This window comes from Mirounga leonina, unplaced genomic scaffold (assembly GCF_011800145.1).
Source record: "Mirounga leonina isolate KUSES-001 unplaced genomic scaffold, KU_Mleo_1.0 Mir_128, whole genome shotgun sequence".
NCBI lineage: Eukaryota > Metazoa > Chordata > Mammalia > Carnivora > Phocidae > Mirounga > Mirounga leonina.
This window is the reverse complement of record NW_023270320.1, coordinates 22,401,692-22,423,552: the sequence shown is the minus strand read 5'-3', so window position 1 is coordinate 22,423,552 and position 21,861 is coordinate 22,401,692.

Genomic DNA, 21,861 nt, shown 5'->3' with positions numbered 1-21,861 from the left:
TTTGCATGTGGCTATTCAGTTTTCCCAACACCATTTACTGAAGAGACTGTCATTTCTCCATTGTGTACTCTTGGCTCTTTTTTTGTAAATTAATTGCCCATACATGTATGGGTTCACTTCTGGCCTCTCTATTCTGTTCCATTGATCCTTGTGTCAGTTTTCATGCCAATACCATACTGTTTTGCTTACAATGGTTTTGTAATATAGCTTGAAATCAGGAATTGATGCCTCCAGCTTTGTTCTTCTTGAGAGAACTTTTCAATAACAACAGAAAAAAAAATCTGATAAAAATGAGCAAAGGAACTAAATAGATATTTTTCCAAAAAGACACACAAATGTCCAAAATGTACATGAAAAGATATTCAGTGGGGATTTTCTCATAAAGTATAAAAAATATTGAATCACTATAATGTACACCTGAAACTAGTAAGATGGAGAAATATATATACATATATGTGTGTGTGTGTGTATATATATATATATATAAACTCAATAAAAGAGAAAAGATGCTCAGCTTCACTTACCTTCAAGGAAATGCAAATCAAAACCATAATGAGGTATCATCTCATATCTGTTAGAATAGTTATCATCAAAGAGACAAACAATTACAATTGTTGGCAAGGATGTGGCGAAAGGGAACCCTTGAACACTGTTGATAGGAATATTAAGTTGGTGTAGTTGCTATGAAAACCAGTGTGGAGGTTTCTCAAAAAATTAAAAAATAGAATTTCCACCTCACATGATCCAGCAATTCCATTATCCCACTTCTGAGTTTGTATTTAAAGGAAATAAAAACTGAATACCAAAGAAGTATCTGTACTCCCATGTTTATTGCAGCACTATTCACGGGAACCAAGATATGAAAACAACCTAAGAATCTATTAAAGGATGAATGAACAAAGAAGATGAGATACACACACACACACACACAATGAAATATCTTCCAACCATAATAAAGAGGGAAATCTTGCCATTTGCAACAATATAGATGGATCTATGCTAAGTAAGGTAAGTAAGATAGGGAAAGACAAATACTGTATGATCTCACTTATATCTAAAAAGGCCAAATTCATAGAAACAAAGAACAGAATAGTGGTTGCCAGGGTTTAGGGGGTGGGGATATTGAGGAGATGTTGTTTAAGGGTACCAACTTGCAACTAGTAGATAAATAAGTCCTGAAGTTCTCACGTACAACATAGTGATTATAGTCAATGATATTGTATTATAAACTTCAAAGTTGCTAAGAGACTCGATCTTAATTGTTCACTACAAAAAAAGAAATAGTAATCATGTGAGGTGATAGAGGTGTTAGCTAACACAACAGTGGTAATCATATTGCAATATAGAAATGTATCAAATTAATACACTGCACACCTTAAACTTACATAATGTTGCGTGTCAATTAAATCTCAATTAAAAAAAAAAAAGAAGGAAAAGAAGTTTTGACTGACAGCATGTACCATTGAAGGGTTAGCATATAAAAAAAGTTTTGAAGGATGTATCGGATTTTGAAAGGTCAGTTTTGGAGGAGGGTATTTCAGGCAGAAGGGAAAAAAAAAGCATAAACAAAACCATAGACACAAAAACATATGGGATATGTGCAAAGACATTAGGCTATTTTAAATCTACAGTTAGGCTACAGATCTAAAGTATGTTTAGACAAATAACTGGAAATGAGGTAGAAAGTGAATTTCAACCAGATTTTAAAAATATTAAAGATAATTTAAAAATAGCTTGTTCTCTAAGGGCAATCCAAAGTAGAAACCCATTGAGGGAAAGGAGGAAGAGAGCAGCAATGAGGATTACTCTTAGGTTTCAAGTTGTGATTATTTAGAGAATGCTTGTACTATGAATAAAAACTAAATACTACTACTACTACTATTATAATAATAATAGAAAAAGAAAAAACTAATTTGAAAATAAGCCATAGAAATAATAAGATCTGTTTGGGCTATTCTGCTCATTTCAGAATATTTAAGTAAGGGTAATGAGCAAGTAGATGGATAGGAGTTTGTCAGCTAAGAAATAGGTGTCTGGGATTTAGAAATAAAATCTATTCACCTAATGGCAGTCACAAATAATAGAGAGCATAAGAGATAAGCACAGACTCTTGGAGAATGGTTACTACTGGGAACAAGTAGGGATAACGGTTGTTAGATCACATATTACTGTATCTAAGCAAAGTAGCTTACACATATAAATTAAGTATTGTTTACTCAATAAATGATAGGTCCTGTTTTCTCTATAGAAACTGTCAGTAGGGTGATCAGAGAGTTAAAAATATGACACAGAAGCAAGAGTGAGTATGGTTTAAGGAACAAGGAATGGTTACCATGATCTAATGTCAAAGAGAAGTCAATGAACATAAAGACTGGGAAGCCTTATATACTGATTGTCAAGTGTTTATTTTGAAAGTTACTCTGCAAGAAGTGAAAGACTGATGTGATTGTGGGGAAAACACTACAGCTACTCTTTCAAAAGGTTTGGTAGCAAGAGGACAAGACAAAGTGATACTTGAGAGATTGGCAGTGAGGAAAGGCTTTTTCAAAAGAAGGAAAAGTTTGAGCACGCTAGAAGGCAGAGAATCTATTAAAGGATGAATGAACAAAGAAGATGAGATACACACACACACACAATGAAATATCTTCCAACCATAATATCTGTTATGATATTCAACCATAAAATCTGTTATGCTCAGCATATCCTCCAGACAGCACCAAGTCCAAGCCAGAACACTAAGCAAGAGAGAGAGCCAGGGCAAACATCTTTAAAGAAACAGGGAAATGACTTGGAAGTAGCAAATATCAAATAAGAAGAAAGGGAAAAACCTAGAAAATGGTGATTTAATGGAATGGGTTTTCAAGAAAAGAAGAAAAGGCTAACAATCAAAGTCCAGGTAGATGGTTTAACACTAAAAAATGGAAAAACTATGGCTGTTTTCTTCTTTTCTTTGAGACAAGAATGAAGATGTCAGACACAGAGGTGAAGTCTTTATATAGAGGCGAGTCTACATAGACCATTTGAGATGGCACTGCTATTCATAGTTAAGTGAGAGATGAGGTTTAGCCTGAGAAGGGGGAAATACATTACGATATAAATATAGGGTTGAAATCCCTTTTCGGGGTGATGCAATATTGACTCAGGAGACAACCATTTCTGAGCAGTAGTGAGAGAGAAGTAAGATTGTGCCATGTGAGTCTGTACGGAATTAGCACCATTTACCTACTTTCTCCAGCAATGCTAACAGAGTCTGAAAGCAGTGAAAAAAGACCATAAGGACTACTCAGCCTTGGGGTTTATTAGAACACAGGTGGCAAAAGTCAAATGGGTGAGAGATTTTACAGTATCAATGAGAAGACTGTTAAAGAGGCTCAATATGATCTCACAATCTAAGTTAAGGAGAAAAGTGAAGTCAGACAGAGGTTGATGAACCAGAAATATTAAGAACAGTTCAAGTGATTAGACCTCACAGTGAGAACAAAGTTTAAGTTAGTTGCTAGTGAAGGCATAGAAAGTGTGGCAGGTAAGCTAGTTCTGTCAGAGAGAGAAATTTTAATGTTCAAAATCAGTAATATTGATTGAAGACCCATAGTGTGCAAAAGAGTAAGCTCTTATTGATCCAGAATGTTTGAGGAATGAGATATCTAATTAAGTAAGTATGCTGACTTAGCATAAGTATTATAGAAATAGAAAATACCCATGTAACATATTCCTACAAATAATTAAGTACATGGGCTTTTACCAGATGAACTATTATTTTACTGCCAGCAGTCATGGGAATATCTGAAATGTTGGACATCCCCAGTCTCGAGTCAATATTAGTGGTATGTTTAAGTAACATGAAGTAGTACATATATATTTCTATGCCTATCTTTCCTCTTCTATTTACATATAGAGAGATAGATGATAGATAGATAGATAGATAGATAGATAGATAGATAGATAGATAGATGATAGATAGATAGATAGATAGATAGATAAATAGATAGATAGATAGATAGATGATAGATAGACAGACACATAGTTTTAAATCTGTATCTTATGGGTAGATTGCATAGACCTAAGTGTGTAAAAGCTCTTCTCACATACTGCCATCTTCTCAAACAGGTATGTTACACTTTGCTAGGAGCTTGAAAGGAGGGCAGTGGTAAATTACTTCTATATCCACTCAGTTGTATCAACCATATCAATTGATGCAAAGGAAAATGTACCTTAGTAGACTGTTGGAAGACCAATAGGTAGAAAGATCTTGAAGGGCAACATTAATTGGGAGGAAAATATAGAAAAAGAGACAATAGGATAATCAATGGCCATAACAGATTTTCTTCCCATGGAGAAAGTTGAACTAGATATGCATAAAAAGTCAGCTAAATGCAAAGTTCGGGACTCCTCTTTTTCTTTGTCTTCCGACTATTTACTATGGAATTTTTCTACATTATATTTTTGATACACAAGGGGATGTATAGTGGGTTTCTACAGAGTAGAAATTTCTACAAGTAAATAATACATATAATTCACACTTTACTGAATAAATATACTCTATTTTGAATGATCCAGAAAAGCCTTCATGATGATGGTTACTGTTGAAGACAGACTGGTTCTCAGAGGAATTAAAGCTAGTCTATCTTAATCCAAGCTAATCTATCTATACTGTGAAACTCAATTTGGCACTTAACACCATGCACTTATAAGAAAAAATGAATAAAAGAGGCATAATTGTTAGCTGTGTTGGACAAGGAAAGACATGACATCACCTACCCAACCTCTATTTTAATGGTTCAGAATACTCATGTACTTCCCCACAGTGGATGAGGTGCCAAAAGATGTGATATTAATTATTCATACTGACCACAAATTGGGTGAATTGCCTACCCTACTCCCAAACTAAACTCTTTTGCTTTAAGGAAATGTAGCAGTAGGGTTTGGTTTTTAGGAGTCAACTTGGTTAGAAGAGGCTAGATTGCAGTGAGGAAGAGAACTATGAATATAAGGGAAATGTATTTCCCTCTCATGGAACTTCCGAGTGGAGCAGTCCAGGACTGCAGGTGGTTCTGTTATGCTCAGCATATCCTCCAGACAGCACCAAGTCCAAGCCAGAACACTAAGCAAGAGAGAGAGCCAGGGCAAATATCTTTAAAGAGAAAGAGAAATGACTTGGAAGTAGCAAATATCACTTCCATTAATATATCACGAGCTTGAAATTAGTCGCGGGCTGCAACTAGTTGCAAGGGAGCCTGTGAAACACAACGCTTAATAGGGTTTCCATTGACAAAATGAAGATAGAGAGAATGCACGGTGGGACAGCTGGCTTTTCTACCACTCATCCCAATTGAACTAATTTCAATGTGTGCTAATTTCAGCAGTTCTGCTTTATATCTACACCTTGGACATGCTCTGGTGTGTGTGTATGTGTGTGTGTGTGATGTTTTTCCCACTTCCCTTATTCTTATTCTTTATAGCCAGACTTGATTTTGAATCATTAATTTTTGTTAAAGTTACTGCATCTGTCTTAGTCTGCTCAGGCTGCTATAAGAAAATATTATAAAATGAGTAGCTTAAAAAACAGCCTCACAGTTCTGGAGGCTGGGAAGTCCAAGAACAAAGTACAGGCAGACTCAGTTCTTGGTGAGGGACCTCTTCCTGGCTTGGAGATGGTTGCCTTCTTGCTGTGTCCTCACATGGTGGTGAGAGAGAGAGACAGGGAGACAGAGACAGAGAACGACTTCTCTTTTACTCTTTTTAGAAACAAAACAAAACAAAACAAAACAAAACAAAACAAAACACTAATCTTACCCTGAGGATCCCACCCTCATGACCTCATCTAATCCTAAGTACCTTCCAAAATCCCAACACACTGAGGGTTAGAGCTCATCAGAGCCCACGACATCATCCAAAGTTGATAAATCTGTTTCCTTGCTTGTTCACTCCTAAGACCTACTTACAGAAGGGGGAAATAAATTGCTATTGGCTCATCTACTTAAATCTACTTAGAAAAAAAAAAAAAGGCAAAAGAAAGAATCTTTGTGTCCAAGGCATGTTGATTTGTAAAAATTATCTGTATGTCATTGCCTCAAATTAGTGCATTTCAAGACAAAAAGTACCCAGAAACACAAACCTAAATATATTTATACACCTGTAATCCCAAGGTTTTTCAGGTAGTCACTGGTTTTTATATAATCACCATTATAAAAATATTTTATTGAATCACATTATGGATAACTTAGAATACAGTGTGAAACATTTTGATAAATAAGTAAGTTAATTTTTAAAAATTAGACTAAATTAATATTAATAGAGTACTATATTAACATATATTTTCTCACTTTATTCCCATTAATCTGTGAGATAGATATGGAACTGGAATTAAAACAAAATTTCCATTTTACAAAGGAGGAAAGTGAAGTTCTGAGAGGATAAATGACTTACCCACCACCACCCAGCCAGTGAGTAAGTAGAACTGAGATCAAAACTCAGTTCTTCCACACTTTCTATTCTCAAGGTAATATTTCCCACCAACCACAATACCAAACAGGAATTCTCTTCTGATTTTATCTTCTCTCCTAGAAAATGAGAAATTTAATGATTCCTGTTATAAATTTAACTTAGCTTTATTTTTATGTCTAGAGGACATAATATATAAAAGTGTAATTATTGAAACACTCAGCTTGTTCAGAATTGGAACTAAAAATATTTCATCATTTTAGGCACCAGAAGTTTGGAGACAAACATTAGAAATACTGATAATATAAAAACAGATGATTTTTAACATTAAATTATTTACAAATGATCAACAAATCTGTGTAAATTTTACTAAAAGTATGTCATAAGCCAAAAGCAGCTGAGTGTGCTCATGGCTGTCAAAATAAGTAGGATAGTTTCTAGACTCAAAGGGTTTGGTTAAGAAAGCACTGGACATTGGGGAGGGTATGTGTTATAAGGAGGACTGGGTATTATATAAGATTGATGAATCGCAGACCTGTACCCCTGAAACAAATAATACATTATATGTTAATTTAAAAAAAGGAAAAAAAAAGGTAAATATATGTCAAAAAAAAAAGAGAAAGCATTACTCTATATATAGAGAAAATCATTTTGCCATATCGTATTTCTGTACTGCTTATAATTACAAAGTATTTTTCCACCTTTTCCTCTACTCAATAATATTCTGTGAGCTAGGCAGGGCAGGCATTATTATTTCTATTCTACAGATCATCTCTGGATCAGAAGGTTTGCATGGTGGACATTCCATCTTAAACATGCATTGAGAAGCCACTATGTGTCAGATGTGATGCCAGCTACACAGGGGTTGGGAAGAAAAATGAGTTGTTTGTTTCCTCAGTGCTTCCAGAGCAGCACAGAGAAAGGAGACATAACCCATCACTGTAATGCTATGATTGCTATGATACCAGTAGAAGATACAGTGAGCAAAGGGAGATAGAAATGGTTTCAACACTCAATAGTGAACAAGGGTTCAGGTTATCTGAATTAATTCCAGTGCCCCTTTCATGAAAAATTGAGTAACCATGAGTTTCTGATTATAAATGTTATTGGTATTCAGAAAATGAAAGAACATTAGGATGTGTTAGAACTGTCAGAGTTAGTGGGGTTCAATCTTGGCTTTCCAGAAAGGTCAGTGGTTAGACAGGCGCAAGGGAGAAGGGCCATTCTGAAAAAGGTCATCATACTTGTAAAGCATGGACTTTGCAAGGAGCAGGATGTGTGGGGATGGAAGTCAGTTGACCAGTATGACAGAGGCAAAGTATGTGGACCAGGAACAAGAAGGAAATAAAGCTTCACTAGTAGAATGGCACAAAATTAGGGGTGACCTCTCATGCCAGGCAGGAGAATTTGGTTTTCATGCAGAAGTCAATAGAGTATAGGAATTTTCTGAGCAGAAGAGTGCCATATGATAGCAGTATTTCAGAAAGATTATTGCAGTGGAAGGATGGATTAGAGAAGGAAGGAGTAGGGTTGGGCTAATCAGTTAAAGAGCTGTTGTAGTATTAGAAACATGAAGTGATGGAAGGCTGGGCTTTGGTCTTAGTAGTGAGAATTGAGAAGAAAGTAAATCTGAGAGGCATTTTATTTTATTTTTTTTAAGATTTTATTTATTTATTTGAGAGAGAGAGAGTGAGCATGTGTGAGCAGGGGGAAAGGGAGAGGGAGAGGGAGAGGGAAAGAATCTCAAGCAGATTCCACACCTGATGCAGGCCAAGATCTCATGACCCTGAGATCCTGACCTGAGCTGAAACCAAGAGTCGGAGGCTCAACCAACTGAGCCACGCAGGCCCCTCACTGAGGTGACACTTGAAAAGGAAAAAAATTACTGAACACAGTGACAGACTGCCTCTAGGAAATTTCAAAATAGAAAACATCAAACACAACTTTTCTTTTTGTTTTCTCTTTGTACTCATTGTACTTTTCATCTCATACTTTCTATTAATTCTTTATGACCTGCCATTTAATAAAGCAACTGTAAGAATAATTTAAACATTTAGCAAGCAAGGTGACTATGATTTTCTGAAAAGTACAACGAGACAAGAGATGTTGAAAGTACACTGTATATAGTGAGTGCTCAATAAATGTTCATGTAGAAATTAAGTTTTAAAATTACCAAATATATAAAGTGAATCACTTTTTCAGAATCTATCTAAGGTTGTTACACTTGAGCCATATGAAGCATGAAGACAAGAACAAAGAAACAGAGATTTTAAGTGTTTGAAGCAGTGAAATGTCACCAGAGAATGTTTCAGAAGGGAAAAAAAATGACACAATCAATTTAAAAGGTGACATATTGAAATATAAATGAGAAATATCCCTTTTAATTTTTATAACAGGTAAAAAACTGGACTAACAAAACTATCTAAATATAGATTGGTAGTGGCAGAGTTCATTTAGGAAAAAAAAATATCTGCTTAGTGACAAGAAAATAGCAATGAAATCTTGTCTTTGTCAATTTTCTGTACATGAGAGTAGCTGCATTTTTATTATGAGCTGAAAGTGGGTGAAAATAAAGACACCCTTAGGTTATTTCACAGGATTGAAATTTCGAATGACTAAGTTAATTACAAGTACAAATCTTCCGATATCTTTAAATCCAGATCATTCTTACAGAACAGAGGCCAATTTGTTGGTGAATGGCTTCAGTTAACATAATGAAGAATGAAATCATAAAATCACTGCTTGAATATTAAATACACCATTTTACTTATTCAGGACAACATATAACTCAATAAAATTTGATATTTATGTTTGTAAAGGTATTTGTGGACAACTGAAAAAAAAGCAAGAAAAGCTTAGCCAAACAAAAACATGCAAACTTATTAATTTCATAAGCAAGAAAATTACCACCACCCCCACAAAAATTTCCTAGCAAAAATTTCATTTACCTTACAAATTCTAACCAAAAAGTTGAAATAGTTTTGAAACATACAAAATTGATGTGAAACGAATTTCTAGTAAGCTAGTTGATTTGGAAAGGGTCAATTATATTATTCATAGGGATTCAGAAATTAACTACAGAAAAACATCTCCAAAGTATATCCGTATGAATTCATTAATTTTCTTTATTTATATGCTCAGTTGAGTGTGGTTTTGTTGAGTTGCTCAGATATCTATTGATGCATTCATGAGTCTCTCCCTTCCAAAATCTTCTCAGGGATTTATAGCTGAAATTAATCTGATTTTGTTCTCTTACAGAAGTACTTCATTCACATCTCTCTTTTTTTAAGATTTTATTTATTTATTTATTTATTTATTTATTTATTTATTTATTTATTTTAGAGAGAGAGACAGCAGGGAGAGGAGCAGGGGTAGGGAGAGGGAAGGGGAAAGAATCTCAAGCAGATTTGGGGCTGAGATCATAACCTGAGCCAAAACCAAGAGTCCAATGCTTCACTGACTGAGCCACCCAGGTGCCCCTGTTCATGTCTTTTTTAGAATATTTATGTAGACATTCTGCTATGGATCAGTCTTTCCTAGAATGCATGAGGAACTCATTAAATATTTTTTGAGTAAGTACATTAAATTTTGAATTCCTCTTCTTCCTTCCCTGGCACCCAGAATACAACAAATGCTCAGAAAATTAATCTGAGTTTCTTCATATTTTTGCACCCTCCTCACCAGTATTAAATACCATGCCTAAAATAAGATAGATAATTTAGACTTCAAATGTCTGTTTTATATATATTAAAAATACTTAAAAGCCAAAACAGATTCAAACCACCATCAAATTTGTCTTTGTTTTGCTAAATGCAAAATGTTGATATTAGGTGTGAATTTTTTTTTTCTGGAACAATAGCAATGAAATAACATTTTAAAAATTCTAATGTCATTTCCTAATGTTAAATTAGAAATTGCATCTAATGTGTTTTTTTCTCATTATTTTTTTGGATGACTATTTACATAATGAACTCAAAATATAAATCCACATTGATTTTTGTATTATTTGACCTTACTTTAGTGTTTAGGTTATTTATATTTTAAATATTATCTTTAAATAAAAATGCATATGCAATCATTCAGTTTCCTACATTGCCTTTTAAATTCAAAAAACTTTAATTTTCTCTATAGTTACATTGTCTTGCCTGGCCAGTATAAAGAAGTGATGTCTGACTTGGGTTTTAAGATACAGTCTTGGAGCGCCTGGGTGGCTCAGTTGGTTAAGTGGCTGCCTTTGGCTCAGGTCATGATCCCAGGGTCTTGGGATCGAGTCCTGCATCAGGCTCCCTGCTCCGCAGGAAGCCTGCGTCTCCCTCTCCCACTCCCCCTGCTGTGTTCCTGCTCTCGCTATCTCTCTGTCAAATAAATAAATAAAATCTTAAAAAAAGAAAAAGATACAGTCTTTTCTTACTCTGGTTTCCTTATCTCTATTCTCCTATTCCAATAAATATATGAAACATAATAAGGACCAAAAGAGAAATCTGCTAATGGTGAAATATTATTTCAAAAGCCCTAGGTGTGAATTCCAGAAACATGTGACTTTAGATACATGTATGCCAATGAACTGTTGAGCTCTTTTTTTCTTTTCAATTAATTGACAATAGAATTTCTACCAGGGACAAATGTCACTAGCCAGTTTAGTGACATTTCTTAACATTTCATATATTTACAAAACTAAATAATTTATTATCATTTATACCTTTTATCCTTATTATAATCATATCAGAATTGCCTTATATATCACACATGCAAAACTAATTTTCAGAGAGGTTAAGTCATCTACCTAAGCTGGCAAAATTAGTATGTCTTAGTTGGAATTGAAATGAAGTTTTCTGATTAAAATCAGGTGATAGTTATTGCCTGTGTTCTCCTTTAGGATTTTGATGAACTCCTGTCTCACATTTAGGTCTTTCAACCATTTTGAGTCTATTTTTGTGCCAAGATGTCCATTGACAGATGAATGGATAAAGAAGATGTGGTATATATACACAATGGAAAATTATGCAGCCATCAAAAGGAATGAGATCTTGCCATTTGCAATGATGTGGATGGAACTGGAGGGTGTTATGCTGGGCGAAATAAGTCAATCAGAGAAAGACATGTATCATATGACCTCACTGATATGAGGAATTCTTAATCTCAGGAAACAAACTGAGGGTTGCTGGAGTGGTGGGGGGTGGGAGGGATGGGGTGTCTGGGTGATAGACACTGGGGAGGGTATGTGCTCTGGTAAGTGCTGTGAATTGTGCAAGACTGTTGACTCTCATATCTGTACCTCTGAAACAAATAATGCAATATATGTTAAGAAAAAAAAAAGAAGAAGAAGGTAGCGGGAGGGGAAGAATGAAGCGGGGGAAATCGGAGGGGTAGACGAACCATGAGAGACGATGGACTCTGAAAAACAAACAGGGTTCTAGAGGGGAGGGGGGTGGGAAGATGGGTTAGCCTGGTGGTGGGTATTAAAGAGGGCACGTTCTGCATGGAGCACTGGGTGTTATGCACAAACAATGAATCATGGAACATTACATCAAAAACTAATGATGTAATGTATGGTGATTAACATAACAATATATATATTTTTTAAATCAGGTGATAGTAGCAATACTCTTTACCAACTCATCTTTATAGGTAACAACTTGTAACTTTCCTAAAGATTTTTTCAAGGAGAAATATTCAAGTTTCCAGATGAATAAGAGGTTACATCTTAATAACCTTCAAAACATATCACTACTCCCTTAAAATAAGCCTGCAATTGTCAAGCTCCTGTTGGTTAATTTCCTTTGCTGGGAAGACTTGATCCCATTTTCATTGCTTTCCTGCTGGCAAAAACCTGCTCATGTCAAATCATATGTATTAGAGCACTTTTGATTTTCTCTATAATTCATCTTTTTTATATATATATATAATAGCAGTATGTGCCCATGGTAAAACTATAACTTGCATACCAGGAAATAGGCTTAGGAACAAGGTAAGAGGACATTTTTTTTTTCCTATAATTAGAGTGGTTGAATAGTGAAACAGTCTTCCTCTTTTTTTTTTTTAAAGATTTTTTATATATTTATTTGAGAGAGAGAGAATGAGAGAGAGCACATGAGAGTGGGGAAGGTCAGAGGGAGAAGCAGACTCCTTGCCGAGCAGGGAGCCCGATGCGGGACTCGATCCTGGGACTCCAGGATCATGACCTGAGCCGAAGGCAGTCGCTTAACCAACTGAGCCACCCAGGCGCCCCAAAACAGTCTTCCTCTTAAAGAAGTATTTATCACTGTAATGAGGCTGGTGTTGTTATGACCACATGTCAGAACGGCAATGGGAAGAAATATGCATCGGCTGAGAGGTTAGTTTCTTATCAAAAGAATCATCCCGGGAATTTATTAATAGTTTTTTCCCCCTTTAGTTCTGGTTATTAACTAGATGCTAGGTCATTTTTATAATGTGGCATTTTTAGAAATACCATTTTAGATGACCATTAACAAAACTTTTGTTTCAGGGAAAGTCGATGCATTAGGGCAGGAAATGTGTCAAGTGAGGACTTTGAGTTGTGTTTAAGCTGTAGATGTGAGCTTGAGGGTTGAAAATGGTTGAAATGCATATGATACACAGTGTGGAAACAGGAAAGAAGGGAAGGAGGGCAAGGGAAAAGGGAGGGAGGAAGGAAAAGTTGGACTCAGATGAAAGAGGAGTACCTAATACTTGTGCTAAATTCGGAGATACCTAGGGTAAAGAAGAAATTAAATATGACTAAAATCCATAGTAAAATACAGATTGGGTCTCTGGGCAAGGGCAAATTATTTTTTCTTTCTTTTCTTTCTTTTTTTTTTTTTTTTTGGTCCTCCACTGTCAGAAGGACTTTAGGTAATGGGAAAAGAAGATAGAATGTTTTATTTTTACAAATCCCTAGAAAACTCAAGAAATGTTTGAGCATAAGGTAAAGTAGGAAAACGAATACCAAATATCCAGATCTTTACAGTGTCTTGGCTGGATCTAAGCCTGCTGCCTTTTTTTTTTTTTTTTAATTAAAGGTATGCTGAGATTCAGGTGTACTTCTATGTGATCATAACATTTTTTGTTTTGATAAAATTATAATTCAAATAACTTAAATTGTCAAACAATTTCTATTTTTAGAGCTGCTAAACAGATTTTAAGGATGACCATATGTTCCAAGACTGACATAATTCCCAATCCAAAGTATAAATAGCTTCTCTGAGTAGCTCTCAGAGTGACAGGCATATAAAATCATCAAGACACTTGTCTTTTTATATTGCAAAACATACTTAGATAACATTTCCACAGGATAAAAAGTTGCAGTTCTTTTCAACCTTTTTTATGAATAATACATCACAATACAACTTCTGTAGTGTCACTGATACCAACTTTATAGTGAATTTCCCTTGTGAGACAACTCAATTTCAATGAGATTGGGTATTCATATACATATATTCTCTACATAATGCAATTTGCTGTGCATAAATATGAAAGTGTGATAATGATTCATTTTGTCTAATGAACTCAAAATACAACTAAATATATTATTGTGTATAATTATAAGAGTTACTGGTCAGCCTTTGCATGAGACGATTTTGGATTAATATAATTATTACACATATTTTATTATACAGTTTGACAGTATGTTTGCTTGGAATATTTAATATATAGAACTCATGGGTTAATAACAAAATAAATTCCCTAGAAAATAGCATCTTATTAAATATTTTATCATTTATAAAAATATTTGAGGGGCGCCTGGGTGGCTCAGTTGGTTAAGCGACTGCCTTCGGCTCAGGTCATGATCCCGGAGTCCCAGGATCGAGTCCTACATCAGGCTCCCTGCTCGGCGGGGAGTCTGCTTCTCCCTCTGACCCTACCCCCTCTTGCGCTCTCTCTCTATCTCATTCTCTCTTCAAATAAATAAATAAAATCTTTAAAAAATATATTTGAATAGTTCTTCGTAGGAAAATAATCTCTTTATAGTATTTGTGAAGTCCAAAAACCTTCTTGTCTAAAAGACAACTTTTTGCTGATTTCTTTCCTTCATTTATGTACTAAAAAAAAAAATCATTGAGGAGCTATTATGTGCTTTTTTTTTTCAGTTTCTTATTGTGTACCAGGTACTAAGAATAAAAGAAATGATTATGACATGCTTACTGTCCTTCAGGAGCTCACAGTGTCCTGCAGAAAGAAACACTCATGGGAAAAATGAAAACAAAACAAAAAAACAAAAAAAACCCAACTAAATGAAAGTAGTTGCTTTTTTCACACTAGAGATACAAATGAAGTAGTTTTTACATTAAAACTTAAAATTACAATAGATCCAAATGCCTCACCTTTCTCCCACCCCAAGTTCTGCACCCTGAAAATAGCTCTAAAGCTACCTAGAAATATTTAGAGTGAAGCAAGGCACCTACAAATGTGATTGTAGGGTTGGGGAGCATATCAAAGGGGGGTGTCAACCTCACTTTTATTCTGTTCATAGGAAACAGTCTGCTCCCAGTGTTAAAAATTATGTTCCTGCTCTCTGGGTGCACAGACATGCACGTTCCCAGAGGCACACTTCCCTGGTTCCTCAGAACGTGTGTGTACTTATCACAGGCCGTGCCCTGGCCAGCAATGCTCTCTGGCCCCGGGTACAGGGCTGGCCCGCTAGCCTGGAATTTTTCAATTCAACCTGTGCGGTAAGTAATCTCTTGTGACATTCTTTTACTGAATAACCACACAAGGATGAATTTGGGGTATATTTTCTAATGCAGGACAAAGGAAGGTACTAGAGAAAGTATGAAATAGTTGAATTTCCCTTCGGTCTTTTTCTGCCATCCCTCTTGCACCAAAACCATCCTCTGTTCTCTCCTTGCCCTTTAAAATGCTAGTTGCGCCATTTATTTATTTTTATAGAGCACTTGGCAGCTTATGAAGCTAATCCATATGTTCTTTCATTAAGTAAGATGCTAACACTTTGGTGTGAATTAGTTTAAGGCTTTGTCCTCACTAGATACAGGATGCAGATACAGTAAGTCAAAATGATGGACATTTTGTGATAGTAATAATAGTTCAATTTTTAAAGTACTTAGTATTAATCAGGTATAGTCATAAGTATGTTCCATGCATTGCTTCATTTGATCTTTAATCCTAGGGAGTAAGTATCATCATTATTCTTTACAGATGGGCAAGGCAAGGCAAAAAGATAGTAAACTACAAGACTAGACATGTAGCCAGAGCCTGAATGCTGAACTGTGAACTATACTATCTCCCTCTGGAAATTTTCAGGCATCCAGTATTTGTGTTAGATCAATCATTATTGTGCAGAGAAATGACCAAGCTCCAAAACACACCATGTGGGTGACTGCTTAATTCTAAAACTAATCCTATGGGTGACATTCACATCTGTAACAGACTGAGTGAATAATGCTGCTTACTGAGAGGGGCTCATTTTAATCTACCTAAAGCCACTACAGACAGAGAACATGATGTCTTAGAGTCACTTCAGTGATAATTAACTAAGTAATAAAAATATGTAGTCATTAAGATCAATTCTCTACAAAGTTTAGGAAATGATAAAGGGACATAAAATACACATCTGATATCTGAAGATATCAGATTTTAAGGTTTTCCTCCTATACAATGAAGCAGATAGTGGCAATGTTCACTTTGTAAGAAAGAGTTTTCTCATTGTTGTCTTCATTGCTTCTTCCAATACAATTAGACCCCTGGTAATAGTTAAAAGAGGAAGTAGCTTCTCGAACACAGGCAGTTGCAAACTAGCTAACTGGGTTCTAGGTCAGTGGGTCTTTCTCTATATGTTTAGTGTATGTAATAATTTTCCTCTTGGTGGAAATGTGTTGCAACACCCCACTGATTTATCATTTTTCTATATATCATTAATAAAAAGACTCTGGTATTCTCCAAGAAAATTACGGCACATCAGGGCACACAGAGCTTTCTACTTTCCAGAGGAAAAAACAATATAAATATAAAAGCTTCAAATCAAGACTAAATCCCTATACAGTCCCTTGGTTTGCATCACCATCAATCAATACTAAGCAATTACAATTAGAAGAGAGCTAAACCTTAGAGTTTCTGAACAGATGGAAAAATAGAAAAGAAATGAAGCCATCTTCCATGATCAGACAAACAAAAACACATGACCATTTTCTTCTCATTGATTCCATTCATTAAGATGTGTTCATTTACTTGCTTTTATTTTGAAGGTTCTGGTTAGAATCTTGAAACTAGAATCATCTTCAATGAAGTATTTTGCTCATTATTCTTATACAGAGGTAAATTCCAAACTGGCTTGGGGAAATAACTATTTATGCTTTAATTAACCATCTCCAAATACAAATAACCCAGAGACCTCCCGAAGTCTTTAGCAAATACTCTGATGACATTATGGAGTATAAAATAACTCTAACACATAATTCTTGATTTCTCATACATTAAAATTCAAAGCGAAGACAACACACAAGATAAAGAGCAAACACATTAGGGTGTGAGTAGCCAAGATAGTTCAGTCAAGAAGTGGAGCTTCAGCTGTACTTACAAGAGAGATAAGATTTACCATAGAGGAAAAAAACATAGCTCTTCCCAGAAAGAGAATAGGAGAATACTAAAGCAGAATTATGGAAGCTGGAAGATGAACAATGTGTTTGTGGGAACAACAAGGACCTTATCAATCAATCAACATACTGAAGTTATAGTGAAAAGAGGCTTCATTCATAGATGGAAAGTATATACTATATATATTAAGATATGGATGAATGATTACACACACACACACACACACACACAATTTGAAAAGTCAAATAGGATTAACACGTTGTGGCCCATGGGAGGCAAAGAAACTGGAATTTTATCTTAAAACAATCAGAAACAATGGAAAGTTTGTCTTAAGGTCCAACTGAAATCTCTCAATTTTCCAGAACTTTAGAGGTGATAATAATCATTCATCTATTCAACCAATATTTACTGGGGATCTACTCTGCACAAGGCACACATTCTTCACACTTAATGATCTGAGAGCCAAATAAAAATTCATAAATATAGGACTATATTTATAACATAGTTAAAAGAGCAATACTAACAATTTGCAGAGGTAGAAAAAAGGAGCTGCACTGAATTAATCTGTATTGAGGATGATAAGGGATGAACTATATTGAGTGTTAGTTGGCCAGATGAAAGAGGGATAGGAAATCCACACAGAAGGCACAACACAGATTAGGCAAATATTGGTGTCTATGAAACTACAAAGAGATGGGTATTGTTGGACATAAAGTAGATAGGTAAGAATGAGATACACCTATAGAAGTAAACACAAACCAGATCATGGAAACCTTGATACACCAGTTAAGAGTTTAACTGCTTCTTGTGGTCTGTGAGTAGCCATTGAGAGGTTTAAAAAGGGCAGAATCATGGCAATTTGAATTGTAGATAAAGAACTCTCAAGGCTAATTAGGGATAGAGAGGGACACAACTGGAAAGGCATAATTAGAAGAAATAAGTATGATCTCGATGAAGACCATGATCTCCAGCCTTATTGGTCTCCTTATTACTCTTCCAACTACCACAAACAGCCTGACTTGGCTGTTGTCTCTTCCTGGTATGGCATACTCTTCTTCCATATTTTCTTGGCTAACTCTCAGATATTCTTCGAGTCTTTGTTCAAATATTAATTTATCAGTGGGGCCTCCCTTGACAAGTGCATTTCTACATTTCTGATCTTCATTATCCTATTCTACTTATGTTAGTCTATAGCATGTATCAGCTCCTGATATGAGTTCAATTTATTGCTTATTTTCTATCTCCTGCAAATAGAATGTAAACTCCAGAAGGTGAAGAATTTTTAAAAAAAAATGCTTTGTCTAAAGTCAGTTTAGCTTTCGAAGAGTGCCTCGTCTATGGTGCGCACACTTTAAACATTTGCTGAATAACTGAAAGAGATTAAGATGAAAGGCCAGAATTAAGAAATATTGAGACCTGATGAATTATTGGATATGGAGGTTAAGGAAGAGCCAAGAACCCCTCCATTTTCTAGCATGGGTGATGCGGTAGATTGTAATTTCTAAAGAAGAGAGAGAATGCTGGAAGAGGAGCAGGTTTATAAAGAAGACAGAGTTCTGGTTTGAATATATTGAATTTGAGATTCTTGTGGGATTTGCTAGTGAAATGTTCTTCTGGAAGCTTAGAGGACTGGCTTGGGCCAGTGAAGAAAAGTTAGGGGTCATCTGCATGTTCGTGATTGCTAAGACAGTGGAATGGATGAGCTTGCCCTTAGGGAGTGATACATGAGGGGAGCGATGGGCCAAGGACAGGAGCCTATAAACATCATAAATAGTAAATGAATTACAGTATCATCAATAGTAAATGGTGAAATATTATCCTTCTGTAAGATGATTTGGGGGATAACTGGAGCTGGTGAGGTTATATGGGGCAATCCCAAAAGGAGAGGCAGTCTTTTAATTAACATGGTCATCTCAGAACTCCCCAAAGCTTATGTTAGTGCATCACCAATTATCCTGATAGATCTAAAAAGATCCCCACACCACGTTATGCTCTGCTTAGAGTGAGCTTTGTAGTTTCCCCTATGTTCTTTCCAGGGCAAGGTTACAAACCTTAAGATTCTTTATATTTGTCAGAAAGAATGAGACTCAAATTCCTCGATTGCATTTCTCATGAAATTATTTTGATGCTTGGCTAATTGATACCCGATCATTGGCTATCCCTTAAACAACTGCCATTATGTAGCAGGGTTCCAGAACATCACATTCACAGATTTGTTGTCCTTATAATTGCCTGGATTAATTTTATGAGACTGAAGAGGTTATGTCAGGTTTAAAATAAAAAGGAAAGTTTTTTTTCTTTAATTTTATTACATATTTTTAAGTAATTTATACTTTAGGTCTAATATTATTTTGTGATTGATATATGCCATATATATGTATGTATACATATGTATATATATGTATATATATATGCCATATATTCATATATATATGAATATTTCCTGGAAAACCAAGAAGGATTCTCAAATCATTTGATTCTCTTTTTTCTTCTGGATTCTTCTCAACTTTCAAAAGATTATTATAACACTCCACTAGATGTGGTTTTGAAAGGGGGAGTTATTAGATTCCCCAAACAAGAGAAATGTGTGAAATATTAGATTTGTCTTATTTCTAAAATAGGGACAGTGGCCACTCTAGTCTGGAAGAGTGCCATTTCAAATGATTAGATTCTGGCAGACTTGGGAGAACAGGTGTATTTTAATTAAATTATTTTTCAATTTAATCTGACACAGCATGCAGTCTCTATGGATTTTTCCTCAATCTTTGCATCAGGGTAAGAAATTCTGAGAATAGGTAGGTCTGATATTCAATATTGTCTTATTCAGAAAATGGAAACGGACAGAGAAAGTTTAATCCCAGACCTATTTATGTATTAAAGGATATGCAAAAAAAGGTTTGAAATACTCAGGGCCACTTTTAGATATAATAAACTATTAATATTTTTGAGAGCCTGTTTTTGAGAACAGACAACACTGGATGTTTACCAATAAGGGGATCCGACAGTAAGATGTCATCCTGAGAAATTTTAATATCCCCAAAACTGGGAGACTGAGTTTCAGCCTCTGTAGGTCTCAAGAAGCAAAAAAAATTAAAAATGTTGGGAACATATGGATCTGAATGGCCTGTGCAGCTATAAAATGTTGAAAGCCACTTGGTAAAAGTAAAAACTATGACCTATGTAATTAAAATTCTCTACTAATTCAGTGGCAATCACACTTGGAAAAAGAGTCTCCTGAAAGATAGAGAAAAAAGGGGAAGGGAGTGAAAAGTAGGACAGACTAGTTGCGCACCCAGACCAGTTACTTGCCATGATCTATTATCCTATCTAAGGATCAAAATGAGGCACGAGCTCAATATTGCAGTTCCATGGGGCAACAATGGAGTCACAAACGGGACCATCTGGATCGTGAAGACTATGTTGTCACTTCCTTTGCCAAGAATCTCCTATCAAAGCAGCTAGCAGGCTACGGAAATGTCTCATTACCTCACTTCCCAAGAGCCTTGCCTCATCCAAAGTTCAGCAAACTCACTCTCAGCTTTCAGAGTAAAAGAAGGGAGGTGTTTTATCATACATATTAAGGCCCACTTTACACTTTCCATCGAGCCCATCATTACTAGTCATAAATACCACTGATCACAAGTGAAATGATCAAACTGCTGTAAGTTATACATACAAAGAGCACAGCCAGATATGAGCTAAGGTTGTAGTTAAATAAGCATTACATCATACTACTAGATGTAAGGAACGGATAGGTTGAAAGAGGACAAAGAGCAAATTTCCATTGAGCCTCTGTGATACGTATTTTCTGAGACCATATTGTTGGACCACAGATGGTCTCTAAAAGTAGAGATGGAAATCAAAAGGGCAATAATGGGAGAGTGGTTTTGTGCGGGCCTAAGCTCTGGATGAAGAAGGAAAAGAGAAAGTGAAGCAGTCATTTTCTTGCTGAGTCAGTGAAAGGAAAAAGGGAAATCCACATTACAGAAAAGATGGAAAAAGAATCCCATACAAATGTTCCTCAAACTCCCGAGATTTCTGTGTGTCTTAAAATGAGACGCTGAAATCCAAAGGGCAGTGACAATTCTACTGAGGTGTATTGGAGAGGTTGAGGTCTGGCTCAGTGGAGCTGCAAACATACTTCTGGGTAAGAACTTTCAACTTAGGAATGTTTAGAGATAATAACAGCCACTCACCAGGGCGTCAGCTTGTCGGCTCTGCCTACCAACCGATGCTTTCATAATCACACTCATTTTAGTCTCAGCCATTCTGCTGTCCCAGGCCATGGCTTTCAAATTCTTTGACCACAACCTACAGGAAGAGCTATATTTTACGTCCCAACACATAAATACAGACATATGAAACTTAAGTGCAAGAGTCACAAGATAATACCACATCAGAGGTACTCTGACATTTCCTTTTCTTTGCTATTCTATTTAATTTGATTTTTCGTCACAAGTCACTGGTGTCTGCTCGTGACCAAGTTATAGGTCATGTGCAATCTGCAGTGGGAAAGCCTAAGACTTTTTTTCTTTCTAATTGGAGGTGATTCTGTTTATAAACTTATTTCTGCCAAACAAAACAACAAAATGAAAATATTCCCAGAGACATTAAATAAGAATATAAAGTAACAATAATTTCCTGTGAATCTTAACAGTTAGGATGTACCTTTGATCATTTGTACTATGGATCACTTAAGTGGGTCCCACTGGATTCATGAACATTAAACTTATCAATCACCTGAGGGATGCTTTATACCAAGAATAAGAGGAAGGGTCAGTACATAGAGAGTATCTATTATAGTCTATTATTTTGGCCCTATATAGTCTATTATGTTTATCCCTATTATTATATGAATATATAAAATTAAAA